The sequence below is a fragment of the Diadema antillarum genome, unplaced genomic scaffold (assembly GCF_040938485.1).
Source record: "Diadema antillarum isolate AM-2024a unplaced genomic scaffold, OU_Dant_1.0 seq00000533_RagTag, whole genome shotgun sequence".
NCBI lineage: Eukaryota > Metazoa > Echinodermata > Echinoidea > Diadematoida > Diadematidae > Diadema > Diadema antillarum.
The window spans coordinates 1,990,730-2,015,022 of NW_027271484.1; the positions used below are offsets into that span (position 1 = coordinate 1,990,730).

The 24,293-nt window shown below is 37.8% G+C and overlaps 1 protein-coding gene across 1 annotated transcript in view; it reads left to right on the plus strand.

Moving 5' to 3' along the window:
- Window positions 1–12,977, plus strand: part of LOC139734575 (constitutive coactivator of peroxisome proliferator-activated receptor gamma-like) — a 54,631-nt gene extending 41,654 nt beyond the window's left edge. The window contains exon 6 of the mRNA XM_071645351.1: window positions 12,700–12,977. The gene's annotated coding sequence lies outside the window, so the exon portion shown is untranslated. The remainder of the gene's footprint in view (window positions 1–12,699) is intronic.
- Window positions 12,978–24,293: the final 11,316 nt, after the last annotated feature.

Sequence of the window (24,293 nt, forward strand, 5' to 3'; positions counted from 1 at the left end):
GAACATACGGGGGGGGGGGGGGGGGGGGGGGGGGGCGCCGAAAAAATCAAACAAGATAAGAACAAAACGTAATGATGACGTGGAAATATACAAATTTCGGCTCACTCGCTCGTACTAATTTAGAGTATTTCTTCAAGCCCTCAGTTTGTTGGTAAAAATCGTTATCTATAAGGCCGTCACTATATCTTGATTAGAATTGTAAGATTTGATAAGCAAAAAATGACAAGAGTTCCATGTTTTGTAAGCTGAAATACAAAAATTTTCGGCTCGCTCACTGCGCTCGCTCGCCAAAATTTATCAAAACAAAAAGGAGATAAGAACAAAACGTGATGATGACGCGGAAATATACAAATTTCGGCTCACTCGCTCGTACTAATTCAGAGTATTTTTTCAAGTCTTCAGTTTGTTGGTAAAAATTGTTATCTATAAGACCGTCACTATACATTGTATCTTGATTAGAATTGTAAGATTTGATAAGCAAAAAATGACAAGAGTTCCATGTTTTGTAAGCTGAAATACAAAAATTTTCGGCTCGCTCGCTGCGCTCGCTCGCCAAAATTTATCAAAATTAAAAAGGAGATAAGAACAAAACGTGATGATGACGCGGAAATATACAAATTTCGGCTCACTCGCGCGTACATGGGGGGGGGGGGGGGCATTTCATGAAGCAATTCGTCAGATATTTCGTCTGACAAACTGTTAAAAGCTACGGAAATCCTTGCTTCTGATTGGCTGAAAGCAAATTTTGTCCGACAAGTTGTCGGACAAAATGCTTCATGAAATGCCCCTCTGATTTAGAATATTTTTTAAAGTACTCAGTTTGTTGGTATAGATAAATCGTTATCTATAAGGCCGTCACTATCTTGATTAGAATTGTAAGATTTGGTAAGCAAAAAATGACAAGAATTCCATGTTTTGTCAGCTGAAATACACAAATTTTCGGCTCGCTCGCTGCGCTCGCTCGCCAAAATTTATCAAAATTCATTACATTTAAATCACCCTCAAAAGACCCCTTTTAAGGGCTTGAAAAGCATATCATGTGGACTTTGCTTAAAGTCCCTACCGGGATGGGGTTGGGGTTGAACAATAGTCTTTTTCAGAAATTAGGGGCGCAATTTTCGCGCTTGCCCCGGGCGCCGTTTTCCCTAGATATGCCACTGCATAGATAAGAGTCATAAAACATGCATGATATTTAGAAAAACCATTAGTTTCTCATTTGGTTTTATTTATTTCCTTGGTGGAGAAAACATTCACGTGAGTGGTACCAACTCATGCTGTAGAATACTTAAATTCTCACCCTCGTGATCTATGCAGGAGAACTATTTCGGAGGTTTACTTTGCCGGCACAAACAAGAGCAAGATCAGTTCAGTTGTTGGTCCATAATTACAAGTGTCAAGTAGGGAAATCCATTGGGATGATGGAAGCTGGGACAGACTTGCATGTTGTATTGCATGTATCACAACATTTGGTTTAGTTTGGTTTGGTTTATTTCTGCATTGTCTTTCTCCACGTATAATGACAAATCAATACAAGTTGATACAGAGTATGCAAAAAAAAAAGAAGGTAAAACATGCAAATCAATACAGAAATTCTCAATTTTATAACAACACTGTTCCCTAATTATACATATAAATTTAATGCAACCTCACATAATGCATACTGTAGTCGTATGCAATATCGTATCAGGGCAATTACCCCCCAAGGGCAATTGTCCCCCCCCCCCCCCCACCCGCAGCTAAATACTGGTTACTGATGAGGTAAGAGTGAAGATTAGGATTAGGGTTAGGTTTAGGGTATGGAGTTTGGGTTATGGTTAGGATTAGGTTCAGGATTAGGATTAGGGTCAGGAGAAGGGTCTGGGGTTATTGCCCAGGGGGTAATTGCCCTAAAACCCAAAAAAGAGAAAGCAATACAGGGGACCTTCTTCATACCCCGCGTTCACATTGGTCCCCGCGACGCGGGGAAAGTCCCGAGCTGTGGGACTTTCTCCTCCAAAACCATAATGTGAACGCTCGCTGGGACTTGTCCCCTCGTCCCCGCGAAGCAAGTCGGGTACGGGGACAAGATTTGGAGGGGAGAGTGACCTTGGGGCGCAATTGATAGCGTCCAGCTGTGGTCATCAATTGTGCGCATGCGCTATGCCTGGATTCAAGTGGCAGAGCTCGCTCCAAGCCCCAAAATGCCCCCACAGCTCGGGGACAGATGAGATACCAATGTGAACGGTCAGTCGTAAAAAAGATAAGATCTCTTGTGGCTGTCCCCGCGTCGCGGGGACCAATGTGAACGCGGGGATAAGCAGAGCTTGACATGGATGAGGCCCTATTAGAAACAATTACATGAAAACACCAATAGACCTTCACACACAATTAAATTCACTGTTATATATTATTTGACTATCATGTCAAAGATACAATCACTTGGAAAAAGTAGACCCTCTCCAAGGTTACAGTTAAACCCCGTCAGCATTCAGCAAAAAATAAAGGGAAATTCAACAGTTACTCCCAAATCCCAGTACAGAGTGATAGGGTAAGTTAGGCTGAAATCATGCACATGAGATTCTGACAATCAAACCTGCCATTTTTAGTATGATTTATAGTCTATATTTGTAAAACTTTCAGAAAAAGTGGTATGGCCCTGCAGATCAACACCATGATTCTGATGTGGAACATGTAGTAGGTAAATCATTCTTATTGTGAGATCAATTCATTGATCAGGTCTTTAAGATGTTGTTGTTGTTGTTGTTGTTGTTGTTGTTGTTGTTGTTGTTGTTGTTGTTGTTGTTGTTGTTGTTGTTGTTGTTGTTGTTGTTGTTGTTGTTGTTGTTGTTGTTGTTGTTGTTGTTGTTGTTAAGTCTTTGAAATAATTTGAAATCTACAGGGTGTATCAGAAGTCCATGTAATGCATCTCTCTATCACCCATTTCATGATCATAGCTAATAAGTGGAAGCTGTAACTGTGGAGTCCCTGCCCCAAATTACCGGCAACTACCATCCTCGCCATTAAATTAGTTGCTTGGTGCTAAAACTAAATGGTATGGACAGCTAATGCCTCTAAAGAGGTTCTAAGCTGCATCTAAACCATTAGAAAAGGAGTAAATTTAAGGAAAATTGCCCCCCCCCCCACCCCGAGTCCAAGTGCTCAAGTTCCAAGTGCGGCACTATGCCTCTGGCTAATTAGTTGCCCGTGTCATTAATGTCATTACCGTGACCGATGCTGGTTTGTACCAATTACTGGCTGACGGAGATTTAATCAGAGGTTACCATCAAGCTCGACCCAGCCAGTACAATTTCTTTTTAAAAGAGGGATCAACAGTTTCGTTTGTGCAAATGGCCAGCATAATTAAGGGGGACTCATTTTTTTTTTTCCTTTCTTGTCTCGGTCCTTGTTGAAAGAGAGGGATCTAAAATGGGTCTGTAATGTGGCGTAAAAGCCTGGGTCTTAATTGAATCTCAGAGGATGGGCTGGTATAGTTCATTTTGGTTTTAGTGTGTACATCAGTCTTAATTTTCCCAAACCCTGCTGGGGAAGGTGAATCACGCCTGCGTTAGCAGCTGGTCCATTCGGGCCTGAATTGTTTGCACTAAAAATTGAATTGCTCCTCATACCTGCTGTTGCTTGGACGCCTTGCGTAATTGACTTAAAGCTGCACTCTGTCGTGTTTTGGTCTTCTTCCATACAGATAGAAGCATCATAGGTGTACATTATAATGACCAGCCACCCATTCAGTGTTTCAGAGTGAAAAGACTTATCCATTGCAACTGATGGACAAATTGCCCTACATCGATATAAAGTTGTCAATCAGTTGCAATGAAAACAACAGGGTGGAAGAATTTCATGAATTTGAAGACTTCAGTACATCACAAATGTGATGTATTGAAAAAGAGAATGGACTTTTAAGGAGGGTAATGACCACTCAAGTGGTCAGTAGGTCAGCCCAGAACAGCCTCCACAGCTATAGAAGTGTAACACCATTTTCACAGTTTTCAATCTTATACCCCTTTCAGTGACTCATGCATTTTTGGCCAGCTTCTGGCCCGAGCTAAATTGGCCTGCACCAAGTAGTAAAAATTGCGTTCAGTAGTTATAGCGAAGCCGCGCTACTTTTACAATGACCCATTCATGAACTCGGCCACGTAAGGGATAACTACTATGGTAACTGAACGCGCCCTCCGCCGGAGGCATGGCCAGGTAATTGTGACCTTTGACTGTGCGAGGAATTTTGGCCCGAGCCTGGCACTGCTACTGTTCATAAACTCTCTGATCAGCGCCAGACCCGAGCCAGGTCCGTGCCTTGTGCTAGCTTACGGCAGCGCCAAAATAGCCCGAGCCTGGTGTGGGCCACTTTGGCCTGACCCATTCATAAACTCAAAATGCTACGACTTAGCGTGGGCCTGGCCTGAGCCAGGAGAGTTACTGAAAGGGGTTTGTATGTGCACATGAAGTATTTCTGATTTGACTTAATCAGAAAGGATCAATGTTCTCCTTGACATTGTGCAAGGTATGTGATGTGATGTGAGTTGGTTGTGTCTTCTTACCCATCTTTCCTTAAAAAACAAAGGAAGACAATATTTATAATTCAATTATTCATACATACTCACATACATGAACACATACTTGCATGCACAATACATACTGTAAAAGAGCATATTTTCGTGTGAGTGATTTTTAGCGCTCGGCCGGGTATGATCAGTTTTGCTTGTTTTAATTCCGCGGAATTAAGACATCAACTACAGAAACATATGGCATGCAAGAATATTTGTGTGCTTTTATTTTTGCGCCAGTTTCTGATTGCGTGAAATGCATGAAAATGTCAACACTGCGAAAATTTCCACTTTTACAGTACATACATTTCCAATTAGATGAGTAAAGAATGGGAAGGGCGTAATACTTATGATAATAGACCACTCAACATTTGATAGTGTGAATAATTCAGACAATACAGAAATGAATGCAGGAAGAAGGAAAGTTGCTCATGAGCCCAGATTAACACACAAGACTCTAGACTCTTAACATCCCTTGCACTAATGATATGTGCAGGAGTGGACAATCAGAGAGCAGATGAGGAATGTTTTTTATCCACAAATGCCATCAAATTTAAGCAAGGACCAAACTTTGATGTCAATTGTTGTACTGCGAAAGAGGAATGACGAATTACATTTCCGTTTTTGATCTAGTTTGCCTATTGATTGGTTCTCTATCGTTTCCGATGAAAAAGAAAGAGAAATAATAGAGAGCAGATAAGGTCGGAAGAAGATTTAAAGAGGCAAAAAAAAAAAAAGAGAATAGCTGTTCTTGAAATGTTAAATGCATCATGCCCCAATTGTTTTTGTGACATGATTAGAAACGTTTCCTTGAAATTACGTCAGACCTGTCTCATCCATGGAAGAAATTAATCGATGTGCTGGGGCGGCATCTAGGAATGCACTGACATGTTTGCAGTTTAATAAAGCTGATTCTGTGGATTAAAAAATGGCATGCTGGCATTCATTATTACCTCTTCCAAGGAAGTTTATGTTTTTGTCAGTGTTGGTTTGTCTGTCTGTCTGTCTGTTTGCAAAATAACTCAAAAAGTTGTAAACGGATTTGGATGAAACTTACAGGGGAAGTCGATGATGACCCAAGAAACAGATGTTTACATTTTGGTAGTGATGCGGGATTTTTGTCGTTGTTGAAATTATTGAAGGATTCTTTACCTTTGGCAAAAAGGGTCAACGAACGTGAGAGTTCAAGCTGCACATACTGTATGTGAGGTTTGCATTTTTGCACTAAGTGTGCGCACTGCTCGAGGCACAGCAGGATAAGCTATCAATACAGTAGTCTTCACATAATTGGGTACCGGTAAATTGGGTACCTACTCTACTTAATCGATATACAAAGTGAACAGACAGTTCCGCTGCGTGTTATATTTACTGGATAATCGGGTAGACATTTCAATTAAATGGGTAGAAATTTTCCAGACAATTAAGCCTCATCTATTCTCATTGTTCCCACAGAAAATCTTTCAAATGTGTCAAAATATTCTGAAGAAATTTTGAGGTGCTGAGAGGCGCTAGAGTGCTGTGGTTTACCTTTTAACATCTTATTAACACTTTTTTGTTTTTTGTTTTTAGGAAACTACTGGTATATGAATGAAAGAAAAATGGAATTAAAAACAACCTTTTTCAAAAGCATAATCTTTCGAAACTACAAGCTGTTATTCTGTTTTTGTTTTTGGTTTGTTTGTTTTTTGTCAGTGCAAACGCTCGCTCTTGGCTCACCAATTTTTTTGGGTCACGTGACATCTGTCCTCAGCGCGGGGAATCTCCCGCCCTCAGTTGCTGCATTCAAAGACAGCTGCAAGTTGGGCATGGCACTGCTTACCCCCAAAAACCTGAATATATTCAGGTTTTTCTTGAGCATGCACATTTTCTTGTCAAAACAGCAGAAAGTTTCAGTTTGTTTTGGCAGTGTAAATGGTACATCAAACAATTCCAGTTTTTTTTTTTGCAATGTAAATGCCCCTACTGTTGCTAACACAACTGGAAAAGAGGGGGGGGGGGGGGAGCAACATGATCATTGCATTCCCAGAAATACCTACAAACAAATGTCATGCCTGCAGGGTATATTTATCACAGAACCACTGAATCATTCATAACCACAGCAGAGATTCTGTGAAATTGACTTGCTACATCTTTATGCCAGCTGTCAGACAGATATTACTTTTATATATATATATATATATATATATATTTTTTTTTTTTTTTTTTTTAAGGCTACATATCCACATATTATCTCCACTTGATACATCTCCATCTTCACCTTCATAATTAGAAGTGGAAAAATTACATTGAAAATGTAGTCTATCAGATATTAAACAAAACTTTCTGCTAGTTTGGTGAGGAAAAACAAAGTTCTTCCTTGATACTCTGCCATTTTCTCTGAATGCTTAAAACATTTTCCATTTATATTCAGATTGCAAAGAAAGGCAGACAGTGAGCTATGATTTTGAATCTTTAATTATCACTTTTCTATGGTGCTCTTAAGATATAATATTGTTTGAGTGTCTGGATGTAGCAGGATGCTGCAAAATGTATATGAATTATCTCAAATTACCAAGGCATGTCAATTGTTGCTCATGTAAGATGTTGAAAAGTGGTTTGTTTGTTTGATTGTTTGTTATTTCTCTTATTCCACAATCAAGCAATTATGATATTAATTTTCATGACGACTCCCACACATTGTCATCAATTATGTATTCCCCTACACCCATTCATGAAAATTGCACACACCCAGTCATACATGTCCCATCTCCTCATTTATAATGATTGCTCCCACACAGAGCCATACAAAATCCCACCCACTCATTCATAAATATTCATAAATTCAAAAAACCCTCAAAAACAAATATGATGGCCTTGCTCATTAAGTTTTTATGAAGTACATGTACTGTTATCAATCAACCAGTAAAGCATCTCTTCCACTAACAAAAGACAAATTGATTAATTAGATTAGAGAAGACTCCCTTTGCAGAAGTTTTGAATGCACTAAAGTGAGATTTTTTTTCTTCTGTGTTTACTGTAAAACCGGAAATGTTCATGTGCATTTCAAATTTTGCGAGAGCAAGGATTAGCAAATTAGAATGCACACGGAAGTTCTTGTCTACACTTCACTTTATGCGATGAATGCCAGTGGCAATTCGTGTAAATTTTGTGCCATGAAAAAGGCAATCGGCTCCAATTCGTGAAAATTTCATGCTGTGAAAATATCTTGCTTTGCAGTAATGCAAATTGCCTTTAATGACTCCTGTCGTAAATTCATCTGTTTCACCAAAATGTCCCTCCAAATTTAACTGTCTCTGACCTGAATTCATAAAGGTAGTTAAATTAAATCAGTGGTTTAAAGTTAATCCATGGACTGAACAGGCATCAAATATGGGGTGATGTTCATTTTTCTGAAGATTTGTTAATCCAAAAATGAAATACGAATCGTTATTCCAACAGTTCATTATTCCAAAACACACAAATTCCCTGTACCCAGATGTATGTTAATCTGAAAATGGACAAGATTTTGCTAATCCAAACATTTGTGGTGTTTTTTTCCGAAGGCTTGTTGTTCTGAAGGTCCATTACTTCAAAATTGAAATAAGGCTCATTATTATGAACGTTTGTTGATATGACAATAAAATATGGTTTGTTATTCTGAAGGTTCGTTAATATGAAAAAAAAATGCTTTTCCAAAAGTGTGTTAATCCGAAAATGAACCTTATTTCATTTTTGGAATTACAAACCTTCAGAATAATGAACCGTCGGAATAACGAACTGTAACCAAAATATGAATACCTTGCATGTGATGTGACAGCATACATTCATTCATTATTGGATGTTTCTTGGCAATGACCTATTGTAATGTGCCGTACAGACAGTCATTGTCATCAGACTTTGCATTTATAATCCATCAACTATACTCAAACTACTTCTGTGAAATTCTGACTCATATATTTATATGTATATATAAATGTGTATCTTAATGATTACCAGCGATATACTGAAACAGGATGTGACTGCGGTAAATCAACAATCGGTTTTGAGCAAAGACAATCGATTAGTTCTCACCATTCTCTTATTACATTCTCTATTTTTTTTCTTCTTTTACGTCAGTGCTTCCTGTTTTGGTTTTTACAGCTAAGCTCCAAATAGTTATGTGTATTTGCCTTTGCTTTTATAGTAGAAAAACAGGAGAAGAAAGAAAACCAAGCATTCACTGACAGTTTACCAACTTATCTACTACCACAAGTCCTCTTCTGTAGCCATTGTTTATCAAGAAATGCCTGCATACAGTTAGTAGCTTTTTGTATGTGAATATCTTAATCTGGTGGGAATTTGTTTTCTTTGTGTGTGTGTGCGTATGTGTGTGTGTGTGTGTGTGTGTGTGTGCGTGCTTAAATCTAAATTCATGATATTTTATGTTGCAAACTAAAAGAAATTTGCTGTACTGATGTCAGTCATAGAGAAAAGGGTTTGATTACCTAACAAACCACATCATTAGCAAGTGGTTAGAGTGGCTTATAATGTCAAGGAGCTTGTTGAAGCTCCTTGATAATGTGTATGCATGCCTTTCTGTGTGGAATACGTCCTGTCTATCAATGTACATAACTAACTGGGAGAGCACTATAAAGGTGTACATCCTGGTAGTACAAATGGGTAGCGGGCAATGTTGGTCTAAGAGAAATGGCAGGGTCCTCATGCAGGGAAAATAGAGGAAACCCAAGGATATCAAGAGTAAACAAAGCCATATACTTGGCTTGTTGACTCTTTATTTTCTGTGTATCTTTTCTGGACTAACTAAAATGTATCATAATTATATGTGTATGTAGTAATAGATAAAGTACATATATATTTTTATATGTTTGTATGTGTGTGTGTGTGTGTTTTGTGTATGTATATATGTATATGTATATCTTTGTGTGTCTGCACACCAATGTATGTGTGTAAATGTATGTATATATATATATATTTTTTTTTTTTTTTTTTTTTGGGGGGGGAAGATGTCTTGTCAAGGGGGCTGTTGGTTACTGTGGAACTACAAGTAATATAACTTCTAAAGCTAGAACCATTATCTGACACGTTTACAAATATGACGTAACCAGTATGAAGAGGAACAACAGAAATTAAGTGGCAGATGTGCATAGCCATACGTAATATCAGAGGGGCTAATGAGAATGATACATACAGGACAATAGATCAACTAGCAACATTCCTTATACAAATGAACACACACCTACCTGAACGTGCTTAAGTATGACCTGGTCCCATGGAATTAGAGGGTTGCACATTGGTTTGTTTGGGTTTTTTTTTTCCATCACAAACAATGAAACAAGTACTAGTAACTCTGGTTGTGTGGTGTTGACACATTCCTAACACAGATGGCGCTCTTTTGCATTCGCTAGTGGCACATGGCTGTTGCCTCTGATGGTAATAGTCGAGTTTTACTTGGCCTGTGAGTTTCAGCATCCACTTTGTTGTGGCTACAAGTGAGATAGGCATTCATGCGTTTCCTATGTCTCTCTGACCTCCACCATTACCCCATCTGAGGGAAATTGGTGGATCTCGTACAATGTTTATGAAGATTTCACATTAGGGAAACCTGAAAGGGATAGTATAGTTTTGGTTTGGGTGGGGCTTCTAGTCTCCAGCTTTTTTCGTGAGATAATGAGAAACCTTTTATGAAATATGAAAGAGCATACACTTCTAAGCCGAATTCAAAGTTTATTTGACGGAAATTGGTTGTGAGTGGCTGAAATATCCAAAACATAGCAGTCATAATAATAGGTGGGACCCACCTTTTATCAGGACCACTTTGTTTTACTTTGTTTTTGGATATCTCAGCCATTTCAAAACTGATTTGCAGCAAAGAAACTATGAATTCCTCTTAGAATTGTATGCTCTTTAATATTTCATTAGTGGGTTCTAATCATTTTTGGCTGCGTTTATCATCTTTCCCATGTCTGAAACATGTTTCAATACCCACTATCAAAACGTGTTTTCAAAGGCCTTTTGGATTGCATTTCGCAAGTTGTTGTTTTTATCATCTCTATCATGAGTCGAGAGGGAGGCCTTGTCACTGCACAGCTCTATTGCGCAGTTTGACCTGAGGAGCAGAGCTGTGTATTTGGCAGTGGTTGGCGTTGGCATGTCCAAGCTGTAAACACATTTCAAAATGACTTTGCTTCGTCAACTGACAGGAACATGTTTCTAGCTCAAAAGCATTTGCGATTGCACTTCTTTAAACGTTTCAGAAAATCATTTCCAATCGCATAATCTAAACAGCTTTACATTATCAACTGCTCAAATATCTCTGAGAGTTGTTTGGAAACCTTAGTTCTACCCCAAAAGTGAGTTTATAAACTGAGTTTGTAATGAGTTTGTAATGACCCCTCTTACCCTCAGTAGCCGAGAGATTGTGAGAACTGTTCAGTTAAGACCCTTTTTATTATCATTTCATTGGCCAATACTCATTTGTAAAGACTGATTAGTTGGGGACTTTGTAGGTGAAACATCTTGTCTGAGGATTCCAGGCACCAGATGGGATTTGAACTTGGGTGATATTTTAGAGTTTAATAGTCCTCAATAATAAATCACTCTCTCCTTCTCTATCTATCTGTCTGTCTGTCTGTCTGTCTGTCTGTCTGTCTGTCTATCTATCTATCTATCTATCTCTTTCTTTCTATCTATCTATCTATCTATCTATCTATCTATCTATCTATCTATCTATCTATCTATCTATCTATCTATCTATCTATCAATCTCTATCTATCTGTCTGTCTGTCTGTCTGTCTGTCTGTCTATCTATCTATCTATCTATCTCTATCTCTCCTTCTTTTTCTCTTGTGTTATACTTGATATGCCCTTGTACCTTTAAGGACTGTGGCACCATGCTTCAAACATTCTCATGGGTTGTGATGATTAACCGTAACTCATAAAGAATAATGCATGTCATTGCAACAATCAGCTATGGAATGCCAACTGCGTCACAGAGGATCCAGTTTTTATTGGCTGGTTTCGACTGCTTCCTTCACAAATCTAGTAATGGCCAGACATAAGTGTTTATGTATCCTTGTGTCATTTTCTTTCCAAACTCACAAGCCTTTGTTTTAACATCTTCCTTCTGACCGATTTTTAAAGGGGGGGGGGGGGAAACAAGACAAACTTCCTTGTAAAATACAATTAGTCAGATTTTTGCAAACCATGAAAAGTTTTCAAATGCCTTTGGGAGAGTTCAGAAGGAAGTTGATTGCATCTGCTCAGGATGAAGATTTAATGAGATAAAGTCTTTATTACCAGCAGAAAGAGATGATACTACTAAGGTTTCGGTTTTGTGAGCTAATTGGGAGAAGTCTGCATATATATGTTAGTGATTTACACAAGGGTGTGCCAGTTTTTCCCACTAAGATATACTCACAGAAAGCAGAAGAGGAACAAAAAGATTAACTTACTTATACACCTAGAAACCAAGTAAGGAAATAAAAGTCTATTGAATTTTGCAATGGCAATGTCAATTAGTTTGAAATAAGGTTCATGACTTCCTTCTCTGACTAAAAGAGGTGTTTGCACAATCCCAGTATGTTTCATTTATCTCTGAGCATTTATCAATTGATTCAGATCAGGTTTCAATAAGATGATATAACATATAACAAGCAAAACATTATATACACCTTTATTTTCATGCTAGAATCATGTCACTCAAAATGCATGAAAATGTCCACTTTTTCAGTAAACTATTACTACCAGTACTGCACCTATTACTTCACTGAAGCTAATGTACATACATGTCGAACAGTGTTCATTATGCATGATGCAGTGAATGTGTGTCGGTGCCAAAAAGTGGACTTATGTGATTAGGATGGTTGGGGGTCATTGCAGGTCATTTAAGTGCATCATTTGAATGTTATGAGGGACACTGACCCTCCTGACCAGACAGTAAATCCACACAAATGAGTGGATCACTGTCATTGTGTCATCATTTCAATGTATTCATGTTATGCCAACGCATAATGTATATTACTCATTTTCCCATTGCCGTATGGGTGGTACCTCAATATAGCATTGTTTTATCTTACTACTGTTGTTGTTGTTGTTGTTGTTGTCATTGTTCCTTGGATATGTGCCAATTGTGTCTCACACTGGTATCTGTAGAAGTATTTTTTGTTCTGCTTGTTTTCAGGCTTCACCTGGAGTGAACAGAGGACAGTAGCAGTTTAGATACTCTGTGATGAGAAGACGGCAAAGTGATTCCGGATACAAGGGTTCCGAGTCTCAGTTGATTATGTTGGAACTGTTTGATGTTGGTAGGTGTCTGATACTGCAATGTGAAATCATGGACCTACTGCACATGGGCATACATCGCTCGTTAATTAATTCAAACACCTGTTTCTATCAAAAGCGTCACAATAACATTTTATACATGCTTTCGTGCTTTTATCTCATCACGACCGCCGACTGTCAGCCTGGATGAAAACAAAATGGCGCTTTGAGAAATCTAAAAACTGTATGTGCAGAAGATAATTACTCAATAAAAATCAAGAAAAATGTAAGTACAGTTGTAGAGTGAATTTGGAAATCATCGCTCAGCCAATTTCATTTGCGAAGTGCACGTAGTTTATGAAAGAAAGCAAATATTTTGGCAAGTTCATTGTGATTTGTAATCTAATTTTTCCTATTTTTCGCACATTGTTTCAAAGAAAACATGGACAGTAACGGTAGATAACATCTATGTCTCACCATTAAGTAATGTTAAATGCGTGTCCACAAGCGTCCACTTCCATAATTACTCATTTTGTGACATTAAATTTGACATATTATGACGTTTGCTGCTCCCATCATTGGTGTTTGTTCAAAGGCAGTAGAGTCTGAAAAGGCACCTCAGCCAAATAAGGCCGAAATGAAGGAAACGGTTCTTTTGTCAGTGACGATGCGTAATTACACAATTGTCATTGTCCAAACGTCTGAATGTACTCTAATTAAGATGCACATAATCAGGTGGTGGCAGTGATGATGGGATCAAAGAAAGACCTCCGTTCATAGTCTATGTGTGTAGTAGATTCATGGTGAAATGAATATGAAGCAATCACCTAACAAGGGTAGACTTTAGAAACTGTATCTGTATACAGTTGAACCTCTCTTATCCGGCCTCCCTTTATCCGGATCTCTCTATTATACGGACGCAATCTCGCCGTGATTTTTTTAAAATAATTACGGGAGGAAAGGGGGATTCCCCAACTCCTTGAGAACTCCTACACAAACACACATGAATTACATATTACTTCCAACATGATTAACATACATTACATCAAATTTCCTTCCAAATTGCTTACCCTCAGACATTTTAACATCCCCAAACATCCCCAAATGTAACAATAAAAAGGTTGCAGTATACACATTACTACATGTGGTACTACAATGGGCTACATCAGTACATTGTACATGTGTATGTATATGTACATGTATAAAGCATTGAGTCTCCCGTATCCGGCCAAATCCCTTATCCGGATGAGCCCCGGTCCCGACTTGTCCGGATACGAGAGGTTCAACTGTATTCTCAACTATGATTGTATATCACATTGTGACATTTGTGTAGTACCTTTTCCAAAGGCTACAAAGCACTTTATGCGTGAATAATGATATGTCACTCTCTCAATATCAGTCATGATAAACTTGTACATTAAAGGCATAATTTACCATTTGCAGGTGAAGCAAAAACCCAGCATTACTGTTTCAAAATAGTTCTAAAATGTGAGTTAGGGATAGAAACAACCAATTTAAACATTTGAACCAGTATAATTGATGTTAAGTATTGTTAAATATACAAAATGTGAACAATGGTTACAATAAAAATGTTTCCAGACTAAGACGTCTACAGTTAGTTTAATGAGAAAAACACTGATATCTTCTTATATTTTATGCTTAATTGCAAAAATTCTATATGTTCGGATGTTTTGTGATGCAACTGACATATACATATGCATCAAAAGTGATATCTTGAACATTTTTCAAATCACTGCTCCCAAAGATAAACAGGACCTTTAATATACAATAAACAGAAATTACAGTGTGAGACATTATACAGCATTACTGAAATGATTTTTTAAATAATTTTGACACAGAGTGCTAGTCCTGCTGGATTTTGTTGTTGATGGTGCCAAATTGCACTTAAATTCTATGGGAAAGGGGAAGATTTCATCGCAGATCAACAAAGGCTTTGTAATTGATTAGTGATGTATGCAATGCTGAATTAATTGCCTAACCCAAGTAAAGTGTAAAAGTAATATATGCAGACATATACTGAGATATGATCCTGTGAAGGATAGATTTAAAGAAATTTTTATCTTTGAAGCCTCTGCAAAATGAACATGAAATTTTGAAGAAAAAAAAAAACCAACTCAACAATTTAGTTCACGGCTCTGTGAGGTCAGTCAGTTTTATTTCTGCATTCCATTGTCAATACAATATAACAAAATTTCAGTGTAATAATCTGTATTATATGCATCAATATAATCTATATTATTTGTAGCACAGTCATAGGAAAAATGTATAAAGTGAAGATGTGGCAGCAAATCAAACAGATGTAGAAATTCTTTTGCACAGATATCGCTTTGAGCATATTTCAGGCCTAAAATATGTGTGTTTTCTTCTAAAATGAGAGAAGCATAGTCCACAAATCTTGGACTCATACAAAGGGATATGAGCTTCGTTTTTTAAACCATGTCCATGAAGAAAAACATGTATCATTTGATGATGAGTAATCAAAAATAGTTAGTCACATAGAGCTTCCCAACTGGATATTTTTGTACAGTCATTATGTAATTTCATATCCTCCTGGTCAAGCAGATTGACCATTCAGCTGGACAATCAAGTGAATGAGCTTATATTGCACAACAACACATCCAGAAAACAATGTACTGGTAAGGACTTTGGCACGAATCCAAAGTTACTGTGTTGGTAGTGTGCCCTAGGAGATTTTAGCTCAGAAGTGCTAATGAAGTCATTTTAATGATTCCTGGTATGGAGACCAGTTCAGAGTACTTTCTTTTGTTCCCCTTGGCATTATTACCTGGCGCTATCTCCTGGCTTCATTTCTTTGTTATGATTGTTGTTACAGTGTAATTGATCACTCCACAGTTTGGTCTTGGGAAGAAGAATCTAATTTGTATAATAGTGGCCCAGTCTCAATGGGAAGGACTAAATGTTGTTTAAAAAGAAAAACCCTCAATGAAAGTGTAACCATATTGTGATAGCTGAAATATCAACATTGGTAGCTATGCATTGTATCAGAGATGAATGTCATTATTTTGAAAAAACTTTGGCCAACATTTCTCTCAGTCCCACACATGAGAGGAAGTTGAGGGATTGATGGAGGAGCTTGCTTGCTTACCGAAGGAAAAAAAGAAATTACCTTTATCTTTCATCTCTATTTTCTTCTCTTTTTATTGCATGGAATGAATGAGACAGAAGAAAATCTTTAATCTCCATTTTTAACTCTACCCCCTTTTTTTTTCATTGCATGGAATGAATGATGCACAATTTATATTCAGTATAAACTGAAGGAGGTTTTTTATGTTTCCATGGCAAAGATGTTTGTATGTGATATGTACCAAATGTCATCACCCAGATATACACTGTCACACGGATATGATAAGAGCAGTGATGTGTTCCTTTTGTATTATGGGAATTGTTGCATGTTGTCACAATTCTTGACAGTCAAATTATCCCCTCTTCTTGGTCTGTGTTTACCTTCTTGCTGTGTGTTTTCTTTGCTAATGATACCCTGGGGATGAATGGCATGTATGGTTCAAAGCACTCTTGATTTGTTACGAGAGTTTTTCCCTTCATTACACCAGTCTTCAGTTTTCAATTAGTGCTCATTAATATGTCGTAGCTTGCCCAGGGCTCACGAGACTTTCAAGGAGTCTTTATTGGAAGAGACGTTTTGATCGAAGCCACACAAATTATTGCTTCTTGGATGGCATGGAAAAATTGTCAGTCCATTCCATTCAAAATGGAGGAAAAGTGTCTGTGCTTGCTGTTGTGGTAGAAATTTGAAAGATATTTTCATCAGTTATATGTTTGTTAGCTAATGGATTAATTACAATGCAATTCTACAACTGCCATATATATCTATATATATCTGTATCATATGCATAGTAGCTGTCATTGCAATTTTGTTGGACATTGGCTAAATTAGTGTTATCTCTACCAATTTTGAATATAGGCAGTAACTTGATTAAAAACAAGACTTAACAATATAGCAACAAGGATTGTTTTTACTCACATGGTAATACATGCTATTGCTTTTTGATGATGTGTTGATCAAGAGTACATTATTATCAAAATGAAGAAAAGTTCTTGTAGTAGTAGTAGTAGTAGTAGTGGTAGTAGCAGTAGTAGTAGTAGTAGTAGTAGTAGTAGCAAAAGTAGTAGTAGTAGTAGTAGTAGTAGTAGTAGCAGTAGTAGTAGTAGTAAAAGTAGTAGTAGTAGTAGTAGTAGTAATAGTAGTAGTAGTAGTAGCAGTAGTAGTAGTAGTAGCAGTAGTAGTAGTAGTAGCAGTAGTAGTAGTAGTAAAAGTAGTAGTAGTAGTAGTAGTAGTAGTAGTAGCAAAAGTAGTAGTAGTAGTAGTAGTAGTAGTAGTAGTAGTAGTAGTAGTAGCAGTAGAATATCCATTACTGGTAATCATGCAAACATTTTCACCCATACATTGACTATGAGGTAAGAAACAGCACATATTGGAGGTCAAATGCAACATCTTTGGATAAAGAAGTGTACTATAACAATAAATCCTGCATAATCCTGTCAAAATTGCCAGGTTAGATTTTGGGGTCATGAGATTATACAGGTCAGAGGTCATATTATGCAAAATTTTGTGTCATATAAGCCATAGATTATTGAAAATTTCAGAAATTTTAAACTTTTACAGACTTGCAGATTCATGGAAAAGTATCACTGGTATCAGTATCATAGCTTAGGTATTTCCGTTTAATGTTACTTGTCAAAAGTTTACATTTATATGATAGATCAATAGATCAGGTCAAGCTCATTCCGTGGGTCTGCTATGCCCACAGAAACTAGTCATATGAGATCATGCTGAAAACAAATTGCAATACTGTATAAGCTGTTATTTTAGCGAGGGTTTAATTTTTGCGAATTTCGCGAATCCCAGTTGGAGCGCAAATTTAAGAACACGCGAAAATGCCACCATACGCTAAGGTAGTAGTGCGCTTACATAGGCCTCTGTGTCAATTCGCGAAAACAACATCTCGCGAATATGTCCGTGACCTCCTCATTCGCGAAAATATCTGTACGCGAAAATAACAGTGTATACAGTAGTTATCTCATAATTGGTGTCACAAGGGCAGGACAGTAAAACAAGATTCTGCTCTTGATGTATTAAAGGACAAGTTCACCTTCAGAGACATGTGGGTTGAGTGAATGCAGCAATATTAGTAGAACACATCAATGAGGGTTTGAGGAAAATCGGACAATCCGTTCAAAAGTTATGAATTTTTGAAGTTTCTGCCCATTCACGGCTGGATGAGAAGACTACTATACCTTGTGATGTCATATGAGTACAACTATATAAAGAAAGTATAGAGAAAATTCAAGATATTCTCACTTTTCTCACATAATAAAAGAACACTCGACTTCTCTCTTTTAGAAGTCAGGGGGAATAATATTACCCCTAACATAAGTCAGTAACAAGTCGAGGAAATGTGCACTCTATTCAAAAAGTCAAGTTTTGTGAAATTCTCTTTTTATTTTCCTTATATCGTTGTACGCATGTGACATCATACACTGTAGTAGTCTTCTCCTCCAGCAGTGATTGTACAGATATTTTAAAAATTCATAACTTTTGAACGGATTGTCGGATTTTCCCCAAACTTTCACTGATGTGTTCTACTAACATTGTTGCCTTCACTCAATCCACATGTATATGAAGGTGAACTTGTCCTTTAAATGTCAGAGGTCAAAGGTACATTGGTAGCCATTTTTAAAGGTGAAGCAAGAAACTGTCTGTTTTCAGATGCCATGGAAAACTACATTCAGGGACCTGCTGTGTACATTCAGCTTGTGATAACTACTATATACATCAATATGAAACATCATATGTGGTGTGCAATTCATGGTATCCTGAAATGAAATTGTATGAGTAGATGCAATCAAGCCCAAGCTACTTGATTTTCAGGAATTATGGTAATGCACAGTTTGCAACTTTAAATTTGGCATCAAAGTTGTACTCAACAGTGTCAAGATCACAAAAAAAGTTGTTGTTGTTTTTTGAATGAAGATGGTCATGAAGAAGTTCTCCTGACAACTCAATTTCATATCTAGCATTGTAGTGCATGTACCACATTTTGTTGTCTCAATATTTCCTGCGAAATGTTGAGTTTGCATGTCAATCCTGTTGTTAGTACACATAAAGATGCTACTGTAAAAGTGGAAATTTATGTGGTGTTTAAATTTTTGTGCATTTTGCGCAGACGGAAACCAGCACAAAAATAAAAGCATGCGAATATTCTTTTGCTTGCTATATATTCAAGTAGTTCATGTCTTGATTCTGTGGAATTAAAACACGTGAAACTTATCTTAACCAGCCAAGCAAGAAAAATTACTTGTGTTAAAATATCCACTTTTACCGTGTCCATCTCATTTCTCTCCATCTCCTATTGAATTAATCTGATCTTCCGGTAGCCAGGTAACATTTTAAAGTTGTATGCGTACAACCTTACCTACCGACATGGTATGTAGTGTATGTGCAAAGGGGAAGATGTGTATCACTCATCATAATGATTACTGCCAGGTTTTCTCATGCCAAATGTATACCTGATGATTCTAATAAAGTTCATTTTTGCAGAAAAAATATATGTTAATGTTTATACCGAGTTCATCACAGCCAGAAGGATGAGAGAGAGAGCGAGGAGAGAGAAGTAGACAGAAGTAGATATTGAGAAGATGAAGAGAGAAATGAGGTGGGATGGTCACCCCAAGAGAGTGAATGTATGTGAATCGTTAATGAGGAAAGAGGTGGTTTGTGCAATTCACTCGAAGTGAGGTCGATTCAGGATTTTACATTTGAAATGGTGAGGTGTGTTGTGTGTCGAGAACTGCTGGAAAAAAGAAGCAATGGATATTACCGAAAACATCAAGTGTAAAATCCTTGTTTAGGGATGACACTTTTCATGAGAGTGCAATGCCTAGAGAAGGACCACTGCTATTGGGGTCGTAATTCCATGCAGATAATGAGAACCCCCAAATCTCACTTTTGATGTCCCATTACCTGGAAGGCTACAACCATTTTACAGAAAAAGCAAGCATGACAAGAGACGTGGTCACACTACCATACGTGTAGTTTCACTACCTGGTATTTTGTTTCACATAGTTTGGGCAGTGTGACCGCAAACTTTTCGAGAAGTTGCCAGCAAAACTTCCCACAAAACTTCCTGCATACACTGTGGAGGTTTCTCACTTCTTGCGAAACTATGAGTAGCTTTGATGGAGTTTGACCACACAGGGCTGAGACTTTGAGAAGTTTGTGATGTGATCATATAGATCCATTCATGTCGTTTATGCACATCGTGCATTCTTTTGTACTGTGTTACGTGATTACTTCTTTTAAAAATATATTCAAGGAGGGCGCACAGTTTTTTCCTGTGAAGAGCATGCCTGTTGTAGGCTAAAACTACAGGTAGTTTCATATCACAAAAACTATGAATAATTTTGTCTGTGGTGTGACGGTGTGCTCAAACTTCTGGAAGGAAGTAAACTATGCATAGTTTTGCACAGTGTGCGACGGCGGCTATAGTTAGATCTTATTCATTTAACTCCCACAATATGTTGTGAATTCTAATGTGATACAAGCTAGAAGTGCAGAGAATGACATATGTCTCTGGGAGTACAAGTTGTTCAGTTACAAACAATGAAGTCCATCTTTTCAAAAGGGTTTGGCAGGATGTGTCCTCTGTCTTCATTCTTCACTACATTGTAAAGACACCCTAGCATACTTATTTGGGGCAGAATGTGAAAATTTCATGAATCTGGCAGATAGATATAGCAAAGTAGGAGAGGATAGATTTGTATTTCGCACATCTCGCATTGTATGGCAGACTCTGCCAGTGCCAGTGCATTGAATTGCATTTAGTTGTGATATTGCAGCCAGTAAGGCAGGCAGTACGACAGCAGAGCGTTCATCTTTCCTTTGCTTTGGCAGTTTGAGGAACTTCAAAAACAACAAGCAGCCCATTGTTTCAGAAGAATCAAGATATTGTGTGTGTAGTAGAAGGTAAACGAGGTGTGTCACCATGTTCACTCTGTATGACTAATGTTGCAAACTGAAACCATGGTAGGTCTGTGGAATTGCTGAATTACGACCATAATTTCCTTGCATCCTGATGAAAAGTCCACCCCCATGACACAATATTTGTCATTATTAACTACTAACAGCCATATTCACTCAGAAAACAAAAGAACAATTATACTGCTTCAGGGATAAGTATGATGAACTCTTCACATTTATTTCACAGACGTCACTGATCTGATGTATGTACATGTTAATAGTGGTTTTAGTACATTTCTTAAACATAACAAGAATGCAGTCATCTTGACCAATACAAATTATCAAAAAATAATATATACAAAATAATGCATATCATATCACCCCATGGTTATCTTCGGTATCAATGTTAGCAGAATGGTCTAAAAATTGCTTACTTTTATGTAAATGCAAGCCAGATGAGGTTCAAGTACATAGCTGCATTTTAGTAGTATAATTGCCATTACCATGAATATCAATTTGCACTCAACAACTCTGCCCTAATAAGAAGAGAAGAAGTGAGGTGATGGTTCCTGGTGAATGTAATGATATGTATTAACTAGAGATAATCCAGCAGTCTCAAAAATTCAATACAAGCATAAAACAAAGAATTTGACAAAAAATGTTCCACTTTAAACAAACTTCGAGGAAAACACAAAACAATAACAAAATAAATGAAGTTATTACATATAAGTTACATAAATTGACCTGGGAGGTTGAAGTGGGAGGTTGGACTTCGCTTGGACTAAAGTGGTTAAAGGTTACATAGGACTTGCAATCTACAGGGGAACCCTGTTATAACACACATGGGTTGAACAAGATTGTAACACTTTGAGAAGGTTTTCACGGTACAGCTTTTTCAACAAGCATGTACATATGGTAGAACTCACTCAATTCTGTGGGCCAATATTGAAAACTCATAAAATGATTTCATTAGTGTAAGATGATTAAAGCAGTAAAACGGTCATTATTTTCCTCAATCTTTTTTGCTCTCTAAACGATTGACAAATCCAAGGAAAATGGTGGACTCCCAATACATGCTTCTAAGATTAACAACTATGCACACATCTTGTGCATTTTATATCACACGCACATAAACGTGTAGCACATCTGGTCACACTCAACACAGAGGGGTGCAGTGTGCAAGAGGCGCAGCATGTACTGCAGTGTACGAAAGGTTTGTGTTTGTAGCAAGCAGAACACTACATACTTGTAAAACGAGGAATGTTCGCATGCATTTCAATTTCGCGAGCGCCAAGATTCACGAAATTAGAATGCACGAGAAAGTTCTTGTCTACACTATGTGCATTGAATACCAGTGGCAGTTCGCAAAAATTTCATGCCGCAAAAAAGGCCATAGGCTCCAATTCGTGAAAAATTCATGCCGCGAATATATCATGTTTTAAAGTATTATATACCAATCTATGCACATGGTATTAGGAAAGGGTGCAACTTATTCTTGGGCTGATTTAACGAATGCTGCCACTCCCATATGGAAGGTAGAAGTCCATGAAAAAAGTGGAATGTCCTTCCCACCCGCCCTGATATGACATCCATACTCGCAGACCCACAAATAAACTGAATATTCATACTGAACAGTCAAGATGATTTCACCATTAGTTTATGAATGCATGTTTACAAATCTACCTTTCAAAATACTCTGTATTTGACATAGATATGAGGAAAAGACGACTTTCTCACATGAAGTCACGGCAGTCTGTAGTCCTTTATGTGTGTGTGTATTTGGTGTCTGTTTTAACAATATGTAGAATAACAAGAAAACTTGCATGGTCTCAACTACCTCATTACAAGATTCACTTGTATATTCACTGGCGTATCCATCAGGATTCTCACGTAGTGCCACAAACATATTCCTCATACCTCATATACCACATATTGCCAAAGCTCTTTTTACGTCTACGAATGTCTATCTCTTTGTGCATTTTTGTACCTGTCAGCATATTTTGTTGTTGTTGTTATTTCTTTGAAAGTCTGAGAAATGTAGTGGCTGTGAATGGCACAGAGCTGAAATGCATGATGCTCTACATGAGGAAACCACTGCCACTCTCATTACACAAAGCTGTTCGTAAAGTTACGAACAACTTACGAGCGACTGGTGATCAGTTCTGATGTGCTATACGTATCAGAATTTCCACAATTCAGCAAAAGAACTGATCACCAGTCGCTCGTATGTTATTCATAACTTTACGAACAGCTTTATGAAACACCCCCCAGATGCTGTGTCAGCACATCTTACAAATTCATTAGTGGAAAATGGGAGTAAAAACTCAATACTTAGTACTGGTAGGTGTGAGTTAAAATGAGCCCTATCAATGGGTGCCAGTGCAACAGCATGTATCCTCATTGTTTATTATTTTTTCTGTTACAAAAGCCAGAAATAAGGGGACTGTGCAAAACATTAAACGTCTGATCACTGTTCGTGGGAAATGAACCTGGTCTACGTCCACATAAGATCCACATGCTCACAAGAGTAAGCCTGAACAGCTTTGGAGACTACTCTGTTCATTCCCACGATAGTCTAGCAGATTAAAAACAAAAACAAAAACAAAAACAACCACCGCCACTTCCATTTCAACCAAGTTGTACAACATTGTGTGACTGTTTGGCAAAGACACCATCAAGAGTACAGACGAGGGGTCATTCCACTTTCACTCATTCTACACAAAAACTCTGCATTTAGTGCAACATGGCAGCGTTTAAAAGACACAGTAGCATGATTCTTGGGTGGCTTGATTCATTCGCTGCCCACCAGGGTAGATTTTAAAACCATGAATTGATCCGGTCAGCGAATATGTGCATGAAAGCGTATACTCATTGGTAGCGGTTGGCTCAAGTTGAGGTTCTTCTCTGTGTGTAGTTACATAGAGATCAGTGATAAAGCTGTACACAATTCGGTCCGGGGATTCTCGAATATATTCGAGCCGGGCATGCCTTCCCACTCCATGGCATCCACAAGCTACCGGGTCTTTATGTACACTGTTACTTAACCCATTGAAGATGAGTCCCAAGTATACTCGGGCAGGTGTCAATGGGAAATGCATGTTGTAGCAATATCAGCCCGTCCTCAATGGGTTAATAGGAAGGAAGACACAAAGGCACCAAAGCATGAATGTCAACCCGAGATTTAAACAAAAAAGATAGACGGTGATATTACAGCATTACATTCTCTCCTTCAAAAAACATTCTCACAGTGTATAGACGCAACTTGTGTCATAACACAACTTCTGACATCTCACATTCATACCACCGTGATGCAGTGTTTCAATTGACATGACTCTTGCAGAGAGCTCTGTGATGCATTCCTGCTGAGTGCCTTTCCTTCAGAAGACAACTTGTGTATTACATGTCACCTTCAAAAAACTCATGTGGATATAAAGTGAATCATTTTAAATGTCCAAAGTTCGCTTGCTAAGAAATGACCCACCTGGCACCATAGT